Raw genomic sequence first — 9,466 nt, forward strand, 5'->3', positions numbered from 1 at the left:
AGAGGGGGGAACCTTGGTTGAGAAAATGCCACCTGAGATTGGACTGCAGGCAAATTTACAAGGCATTTTCTCAATTAGTGATCAATGGAGGAGGGCATGGCCTGTGGTACCATCCCTGGGCTGGTGGTCTGGGTTCTATAAGAAGGAAGGTTGAGCAAGCCATGGGGAGTAGGCCAGTAAGCAGCACTTCTCCATGGCTTCTGTATTGGCCTGCCTCCAGGTCCCTGCCCTGTCTGAGTTCCTTCGATGAAGAACAGTAATGTGGAAGTGGAAATGAATAAACCTTTTTTTTTCAGAGATTATTTTTTATTAGTTCAAATTAGAAGTAAGGCTGCTTCACATGTCAAGCCCTTCTCCCTCCCCTCCCCCAACCCCCCACCAGCCCCCCACCTCATCCCCCCTCTGCTCCCCAGGGAGAGTAAGGCCCTCCATGGGGGTTCCCCAATGCCTGTCATATCATCCTGGGCAGGGCCTAGGCCCTCCCCCATGTGTCCTGGCTGAGAGAGCATCCCTCCATGTGGGATGGGCTCCCAAAGTCCCTTCTTACGCTGAAATGAACCTTTTTTTGATCATGGTGTTTCATCAGAGCATCAGAAAGCATAACCAAGTCACCCCAGGTCCTCTGGGGTCAGCCTCCCCTCAATGTGCCTGTGCACTCTCTGTTCAATCCTTCTCCCATGTGCCTCTGTACTCTGGGTTCAGACTTTTGCCCTCATCCCTGCACATCTCCTAGAGGACTCCATCCGGCTGCATCTGCTCTGCCTCAGGCCCTGCCTCCATCAGCCCACTGGTTTCTCTTGCTGCCTTTTCTCCTTACGAAGGTTTTCTAAGTTTGACACTTCATAATTATTTTTGGCTCGCTTATTAATAATAATTTGGAAACACAACTCAACATGGTGTGCTAAGTCATTGGTGTAAGCCAGCCTGTGCTATTTTTTGGTATGACCTTGGGGACAAACACTAGACTCTGATCTCTACAGAGGCCTAGGGCTAACCCTTAGCTCTACTGCTGACTGACATTAATGTCTCCTTGGGCAAACCATCTTGCTCTCTGAATGAACTTTTCAATCTATGAATTGAAGTCAGAGTACCTGCCTGATAGGGCTTCTGTGTAGGGGCAAAGACACTGGATCCCAATTTCTGTTGTAGCCATGGTGTCCAAATAATATGGAATGATTACACCAATATACTACAATGTAGAACTAGTCAAATAATTCTAAATATAGTCAGTCTTTGGTATCTTCAGAGGACTGGTTCCTATACTCCCTCATGACACCACAATCTATGGCATCCTTTCTTCAAAATGACATTTTATTTGCAAATAACCTTTGTGTGTTCTTGCATGCATTTTAAGTCATCATTATATTGCTTATAGTACCTAGTATGGTGTAAATATTATATAAAAAGTTGCATTGTGCTGATTAGAAAAATAAGAAGTTTGTATGTGTAATACACACAATTTATTTTTAGAGTATTTTCAGTCTACACTTGGTTGAATCCATGGTGTGAAATACTTGGGTAATGACAGGTGTGAAACCCAAGGATACAGAGGGTGGAGGGTGGGTGTGTCTGGTTAGTTTGATTGTTATGATGTGGGAAGGTGCACTAGAGTCCTCTCCCCTTATCACTCTGGGTAGATGAATGCTTGTTTGTTTGTGTGTGTGTGTGTGTGTGTGTGTGTGTGTGTGTGAGAGAGAGAGAGAGAGAGAGAGAGAGAGAGAGAGACAGAGACAGAGACAGAGACAGAGAGACAGAGAGAGACAGAGACAGAGAGAGACAGAGACAGAGAGAGACAGAGACAGAGAGAGAGACAGAGACAGAGATAATTGAAACAAGAAACTAACATCTGAGCTTGGACTCTGCCCTCTGAGAGACTGTCATTCACAACCAGAATGGAGAATCAAATGCTTCTACAACATATGCCAGGCTCATTTTTCTCAAAGGGCAAGGTCACTGTTATATTAATAGAAGGAATGATCTTTTGTCATGTGGGAAAAATTATCATCTGCTATGATGTAGTGTGGTTGTGACTTACATCATAAGCTTGTGAAGCAATTGGCCATGGGACACCTGAATGGAGATTTGGAGCCCATTATGTTTAGCTGGCTCTTTTATCTCTAAATAGATGTTTCACTTTGAATGGTTTTAGGTTTACAGAAAAGTTGCAACAATATACTCACCCGGGGAGCCACAAAGGAAGCGGCTCCCCGGCCATCTTAGCGGCTGCGCTTGGTTGGGGATGCACCACACCTGAGGCAGGAAGATGGTGGCCGCCAAGAAGACGAAAAAGTCCCTGGAGTCCATCAACTCCAGGCTCCAGCTGGCGATGAAGAGTGGCAAGTACATGCTGGGCTACAAACAGACGCTCAAGATGATCAGGCAGGGCAAAGCCAAGCTGGTCATCCTTGCCAACAACTGCCCAGCCCTGAGGAAATCTGAAATAGAGTACTATGCCATGTTGGCTGAGACCGGGGTCCATCACTACAGTGGCAATAACATTGATTGGGCACAGCATGTGGGAAACACTACAGAGTATGCACACTGGCTATCATTGACTCAGGTGACTCTGATATTATTAGAAGCATGCCAGAACAGACTGATGAGAAGTAGTAAACCAGAAACGCCTTCCTTTAATAAAACCACCAGAGCTCTTTAAAATATATATACTCACCCATGGGTGTCCTTGGAGAAAGTCTGAGTCACTAAGGTGGGAGTGTTGTGGTTTGAAAGTGGTTTATTTCCCTGGGTTCATGTGTTGGATTCTTGATCTCCAATGGGATAGAATTAAGAAGTGTTAGACTTAAGAGGCAGGGTCAAATGAGAGATTCTTAGTTTACTGAGAGCATGACACTGGAATACCGATCTCATGGAATGACTTAGTCATTGGGTGTCAGTTGTTAGACTCCTTCCCCACTGTCTATCTTGCCATGTGATCTTACTTTTCCCATCATGATGTCATCTGCTGTGTTGTGAACTGTTGAAGTCATCTGCCATGGTGTGAACTGATGAGTCTGCCTGGGCTTGCACTTTCATTCTCAAAAGTACATCTCTCTATTTTATAGTTATCTAGTCTTGGGTAAGGTTTTTTGTTTGGTTGGTTTTGGTTTTTCGGGGTTTTATTCTTCCAAAATGTGGTCTCTCTGTATAACCTTGGCTGTTCTGGAACAGGATCAGGCTGGCCTCAAACTCAAAGACCCACCTACCTCTGCCTCTCAAGAGCTAGGATTAAAGGCATTGCCACAACCACCCAACTGGGTATTTTATTATAGAAACAGAAAATGGTTCATACGAGCGACTAGAAGCTGGGAAGAAGGAAGGGTAGAGGAGAGGGTAAGGAATATCTCCAGATGCAAGAAGTGGCAACAGACATTGAATTCCCCAAATACCCAGTCCTGTCACCACCCCACACAGGCAATGGAAAACCCATTTGGAACATACTAGGAGGGGATTTGCAACACTGAGTTTATATTTCTTATTATTTCCATAGCAGGTGGCATAGCAAAAAACCTATTGCTAAGTGGGAAGTTCCCAATTGACACTAAAGTGCACTTAGAAAAAAATCCACCTTTAATGCTAAAATCTCAAAGGATATTAATATATGCATAATATGTATAATAATCCACCTTTCAAAGCCCTGCTTTGAGGTGTGAATCTGTCACAGGGACCTGCAAATTCTGACAGGGGCAAGCTTACCACCTGGAGCTGTTTCTGTGCATAGTTACAGGACAGCTATATGAAAAATTAAAGTTCCTTATTTCTGTTGCTCTCTCTGTGTCTCTGTGTCTCTGTCTCTGTCTCTCTCTCTCTCTCTCTCTTTGTGTGTGTGTGTGTGTGTGTGTGTGTGTGTGTGTGTGTGTGTGAGATGTCTGTGTGTGGACTTACATGTACATGTCATGGTTGTCTGAGAAGGTCAGAGGAAAGGTGGGCTTTCTCTACTGTGTTTTTGAAGCACAGTTTCTCTGTGCTATGTACTCTAGACTAACTGGCCCATGAACTTCCAGCCCATTCTCCTGTCTCCACCTCCGGCCTTGCTGTAGAAGTTACAATGTGTGACACCACATCAGGCTTTTCACACTCTCTCTTGGGATCAAACTCAGGATGTCAAGTTCTCACAACCAGCAACTTTGCCCATTGACCCATCCCTGTGGCCCCTATGAGAAATTTTAACTTGAGAGTAACCAAATTTGTTAGTTAGCATTGTTTTAACCCGCTGTTGTAAATCCTCTCTCAGGTCCTTGTAGACCTTAGAGGGAGGGGTAAGGGGCTCCTGAGAGGAAGGTCTGTGTGGGTTCAAGAGCTGGGGTCAGATGGGTACCTGGACAGGAACCAGCTGCCCAACTAATGTGTGGCCAGCTGCAGCCGTGCCAGTACAGGAGGGAGATGACTGTCACCTCCTGAAAATCATTACCTGGGCACCTCCTGTTTTTCCCAGGATAAAAGAGATGTTCTCTGTGTTGAGCTTTCTGTGGGCATCTCCTCTGAGCTTCAACGCCTACAAATCATTCCTTCCTGGGAGCTGCTCAGCTGATTCTCCAAGGCCCTGTCGGCAAGTAACTGACAAGCCAATTTGGTCTGACAATTTTGTGAGCTGATTTGTCCGCTGAACTGGGCTTGTTTAGGTTTCTGGCAAACTGGATTTGAGGAGGGGAGGGAGCTGAAGTCATTCAGAAGGAGGGAGGGAGTGTCTTTCCCTGGATGGTCTGAGGGGAGGGTGGTGCAGCCTCCCCAGAAGCTCCAGGCCTGTAGAGATAGGAGGCTGGGAGGTCTGCCATTGTTCTCATAAAGATAATGTGTTAGCCTGGGTTCTCTAGAGGAACAGAGTGAAAAAATGGATATGTCAAAAAAGATATTATTAGATTAGCTTGCAGGATACGGGCTGGATAGTCCAACCCTGGCTATATTCATACTGGGGAGGCTGGGAAGCCAGAGCTGCTCACTCTACAGGACAAGATGCCTCAGTAGTTCCCATATGGCGCTGAAGACCTGGAGGATTATTGGAGGGCTTTGGTCTTCAGTCTATGCTGGAAGGCCAGAAAAGCTAAATTCTGCTGTCAGTGAAGGATGGATGAAGCAGCAGCAGGGTAGCTGCACTTTCCAACAAGGCACAAAACAAGCAGGCAAAAGCAGCAGTTTCCACCTCTGGCTTCTTTCCATCTGAGTCTCCATTAGAAGGTGCTCTCTACTCTGGAGGAAAGGTCATCCTCCATCAGTGGATCCTTCTAGAAAATTCCCAGATCTTCTACCAGGCATTTCTCTTGGCTGACGCCAGTTAGGTTGTCACTAATTTTAACCATCATAGTTGGAAGCACCAAGTCTTGTTGCTTTTAACAGAGCCACATGGCTCACCCTCTGGCACCTAGGCTGCCACTGAGCACAGGTCCTCGAAGCCACTGGACTGGTGGGAAAGATGAAAGCAGCCTTTGCCTGATTTTTTTTATTTGGTGTGTGGAAAGGAAAAGTTGCCAGTGTGCTTTTATTTATTAAATTTGTTCATTGGCATAATCATACATAAATTCAGTACACTTCTAACTTTTCTCACACCCACCTTACTTCCCCTCCCTCCCATTCTTATCAACCCCTTTTCCTAGCTACAAGTCCCATTTCCATATTTATGTATTTTTGTTTTGTTTTGTTTTGTGACCCAGTGAGTTTAAAAAGAGCTGTCTGTGTGACCATGGGTTTGGAACTTTCCATGGGAGCCTTGTATGAGATTACACAAGTTCTGGCAGTGGCTTCCCATTATCACAGTTTAGCAGTGGCCAATAGTTTGTTGCAGCTGGGGTGAGGGCTCTTGGACCTCTCTCCTGTCCGTGTCTGTTCTTGGTCAGACTTTGTGTAGACAAGCTTGGTTGCATTGAGCCATTACTGGAGTAGTGTAACCTGCTAGGAAACAGTGGATATATTCAAGTGTCCAGTGATTTCCTGTTAGAATTCATGACATATGTTCATGTGACTCAACTGTAGATCTGCAGAGTGTCCTAGATGCCACTTCCATCTTCTCCACACATCCAGCTTGCCCATGGGAGTGATGAAGAGTTCACATCATTAAAGGTGCAGTTGAGATACAGAGAGAAGAAAGGGTGGTTCTGCAGGTAAGCAAGTTAGATTTTATTTCATTTCTGGCTCTTAAGAGTAAAATGAGTCTGTTCCTGGCACAGGCCACCTGCTCCCTCTGAGCTGAAGCTGTCCTGTGGATGGAAATTGTCACTTGGATTCTCACTAGGGCTGTTATGAGGGCATGACAAAGCTGGAGATGTGGGGATGCTTTGTAATCCCATAGGGTGTGAGGTGCGGTGAGGGATGGAACTTGAGGTCCGGCCACCTGTTGATGTCAACGGTCATGCTCCTTGTCATCACATCTTCCAAGTATCCCTGGCACTTATCTTCTTGGCATGGGGACCCAGCATCTTTGTGTTCACCCTTCTCCTGCCCAGAGTTGCTCCCTGTTCACACTTTTGACCCTCCCTGGGCAGAGCCAACTCTTGGCATCTTCTTAGCTCCACAGCTGAGATTCGGTTTCTAAGTGGGTTCCTTTCTGGGACAAGCTACAGAGAAAGCTTGTAAGAGTTCTGTCATTGCATGTTAGCATGCACAAGAATGATACCTTCCCAGAAAGGAAAACATCTCTTGTTTTCTTCCAGTAAATCAAGGTGGGAGGTGCATTTGTTTAATGGCCCCTGTCCACAGCTAATCCAATTTGGTAAGTGACTTGGGAAAATGCTGACCTGACACTTTGGAAGGTGGACTCCAAGGAAAGGGCCTGGGAGGCAACCCATGCAAGATTGTGAGCAGAAGATCAAGCAGTAGAATACACATGTGGGCCAGGGAATCCTGTCCACTCCCAGTGCAGCATCCCTTCACACATGTATTTGCACACACCCATGTGCATGTGTGGGAGATGGCTTTCCTTTCTGGATCTTAATTTGAATTTCCACTCATATATCCATTGGCTGTCTGACTATTAGAACTATAGCTTCAAGGCCCAGAAAGTAGACCTGCCCACAATGGTTAATGACCTATGGTCCTGTAGTGACAGGCACATGTTTACTTCAAATGATAAGAACTGTGTAGGCAGAACTATGTCTTAGTCTTCAGAACCTGTGAATAGGTTACATTATATGCAAAGAGCTTTGCATTTTCATTTTTATTTATGTAACTATTATTTATTTATTCTGAGATGGGCCTTACCACACAGTTCACATTGTCTCCAAACTCAATACACGACCCAGGCTGTCCTTGAACTCACAATTCTCTTTCTTTAGCTTCCCTAGTGCTGGGATTGTAGATGTTTGCTACCACACCTAGCCAGGAAACTTTTTGAGTTATGATCTCTAGGCAAGATTATCTTGAGTGGATGGTGCAGGAGGGCCCAGTGTAATGACAGGAGTCCCTATAAAAGAGGCAGGGAGGCCGAGGCAGAGTGAAGTGGTAACGGTGGAGGCAGGGGCTTGGGTGATATGCCTTGGAGAGAGAAAGACAATATGAATAGGAATATAAGTAGTTTCTTTCAGAGAGAGACAAGGCAAATTGAGTACCACCAACCCCACTACAAGTGGGACATCCTCAGAGGAGACAGCCCCACAGACACAGTGATGGGGGTCACCACACTCCAAAGAGATATACAGGTTTTTTAAACCAAGTTTAGGGGCCCCCAAGAGAAGTATTTGAGCCACGTGGGCTCCTCACTGCCTGGTGCTCTAGATGCAGGCTGACAAGTGCGGAGTGCAGGGGGACTCTTAGCCACATTGATCCCGACACTAAGCTCCTATTAATGGAGTCAGAGGAGGCAATTGCTTTCTTGGCAGCCACAGGCTGCTGACAGCTCACACAGACCTTACAGTCAGAGACACCCTGATGGCCCTGCAGGAGCAGCTAGGAGCATGAAGCTTGCATTCCTTGGCCTCTGAGCCCAGCGTGGCTGCCCACTGGCCTGTCATGTGGGCTGTCATTTCATCTGCCAGACTATTTTATGATGAGGACCCTCAGCTGTCTGTCCTACACTGGGTCCTTTACATGGACCTAACCTACTTAAAATGCAGCAGGGAGCTGTGGTGGGCTGACTGACCACAACACTCCCTCCCTCCCTCGGCAATGTTGCCACTACACTGGCCCTCCTTGCTTTTTGATCCCCATGGCTTGTGCCTGTCCTCTGTACATGGAGGCTCTTGCTGATCTGTTTTGTATGCTTTCCAGGTCCTGTCTTCCCAGAATCACTCCAATGGGGCCTGGTTTTAGTTTTGACTCCTGATCTTGTACACCTTGGCTGGGCTCAAAGCTACCCCTTTCTCTTGCCACATGAGCTCATCACAGGCAAAGACCCTTCTTCATCCCCCAGCTGCACCCTCCCAAACATCAAGGTCTGTCTCCTACGCATACATGATGCTTTTTGTCTTTGTCAGTTTCTTTCCATTGATGCTTGGCAGGATGCTCCAGTTCCTACCACCCCTCACCTGTGAACCTGGTCCATAAGATGTCACCATCTGTCTCACTGACTGAGTGGACAACCTTATCCATCTACAGACAACTGGAAACTGGTTAAGAGTTCGGTTATGGGTGGGGCTGCAGAACAGTGGGTGAAGAGGTCAGTTTATGAGTCCCAGTCTTCATTCTGCTGTGTGATGGCAAAGTCCTTTGTTTCAGGAGAGCTGATTCTTATAAGGGCTCATTGTTCATGACTGTGAGGCTCAGAGGGACAGTAAAGGCTTGTCTGTGTGTCATTCCCTGCTGCATTGCACACAGTGTGGCCCACCAAAGCCTTGGTTTGTCATAGTTGAATTAATAAGCTCTTTGTAGACCATGTTCTAAAACCATGAGTCAGGCTCTTGCTTCATGTCACCATTGTGCACTATTACGTCCTCTTGTATAATGCATGGTCTTTTAAAAAGAAAATCAGGATCTGTAAAGCTTCATGGCACAGTGAGCCCAGACCAGGGCATCTCAGAGCTTAATGTCCAGTTCTGACTCCACAGAGGCAGCTCAGAGGATGAAGTGTCTGTCTAGGGCATAATTCTTGTGGAAGGTACCCCTCAGAGAGTCTTCTCCCCCCAAATCACTGGAAGTTGCCTCTGGGTGTGTGAAAGATTCGATAAATTCTCTGGCCTGAGGAATGGGGTCTACTTCTAAAGATACTCTGAGCTCTTGGTCTGCCCAATGAGAACGACTAAAGAGCAGAAGGGTCTCATAGGCCCCCAGAAGGAAGAATGAAGGGCACACTAACAAGAATGCAGTTACTAATGTTCCTGTGTCTGCTGTCCCATGATGTCACAATGTCATCCCTCTAACCTCAACAGGAAGGCCCCTCTTATGGATGTAGAAACAGTCTTGGATTAGCCTGGAATTAAAAGACCCTGTTCCCAGAATGTATGACCTTTCCATGTGCCATGCTACCCACCTTCACCCTGTGCTTCTGTTTGCTTGACATGCATGAAGGCTAACAAGAGGACCTTTGTGCTCCTCTGCATGGACC

The 9,466-nt window shown here is 46.3% G+C and overlaps 1 pseudogene; it reads left to right on the plus strand.

Moving 5' to 3' along the window:
* Positions 1-2,238: 2,238 nt before the first annotated feature.
* LOC100758208 lies at positions 2,239-2,654 on the plus strand (annotated as a pseudogene).
* The last annotated feature ends 6,812 nt before the right edge of the window (positions 2,655-9,466 follow it).

The sequence above is a fragment of the Cricetulus griseus genome, chromosome 7 (assembly GCF_003668045.3).
Source record: "Cricetulus griseus strain 17A/GY chromosome 7, alternate assembly CriGri-PICRH-1.0, whole genome shotgun sequence".
Classification (NCBI taxonomy): Eukaryota; Metazoa; Chordata; class Mammalia; order Rodentia; family Cricetidae; genus Cricetulus; species Cricetulus griseus.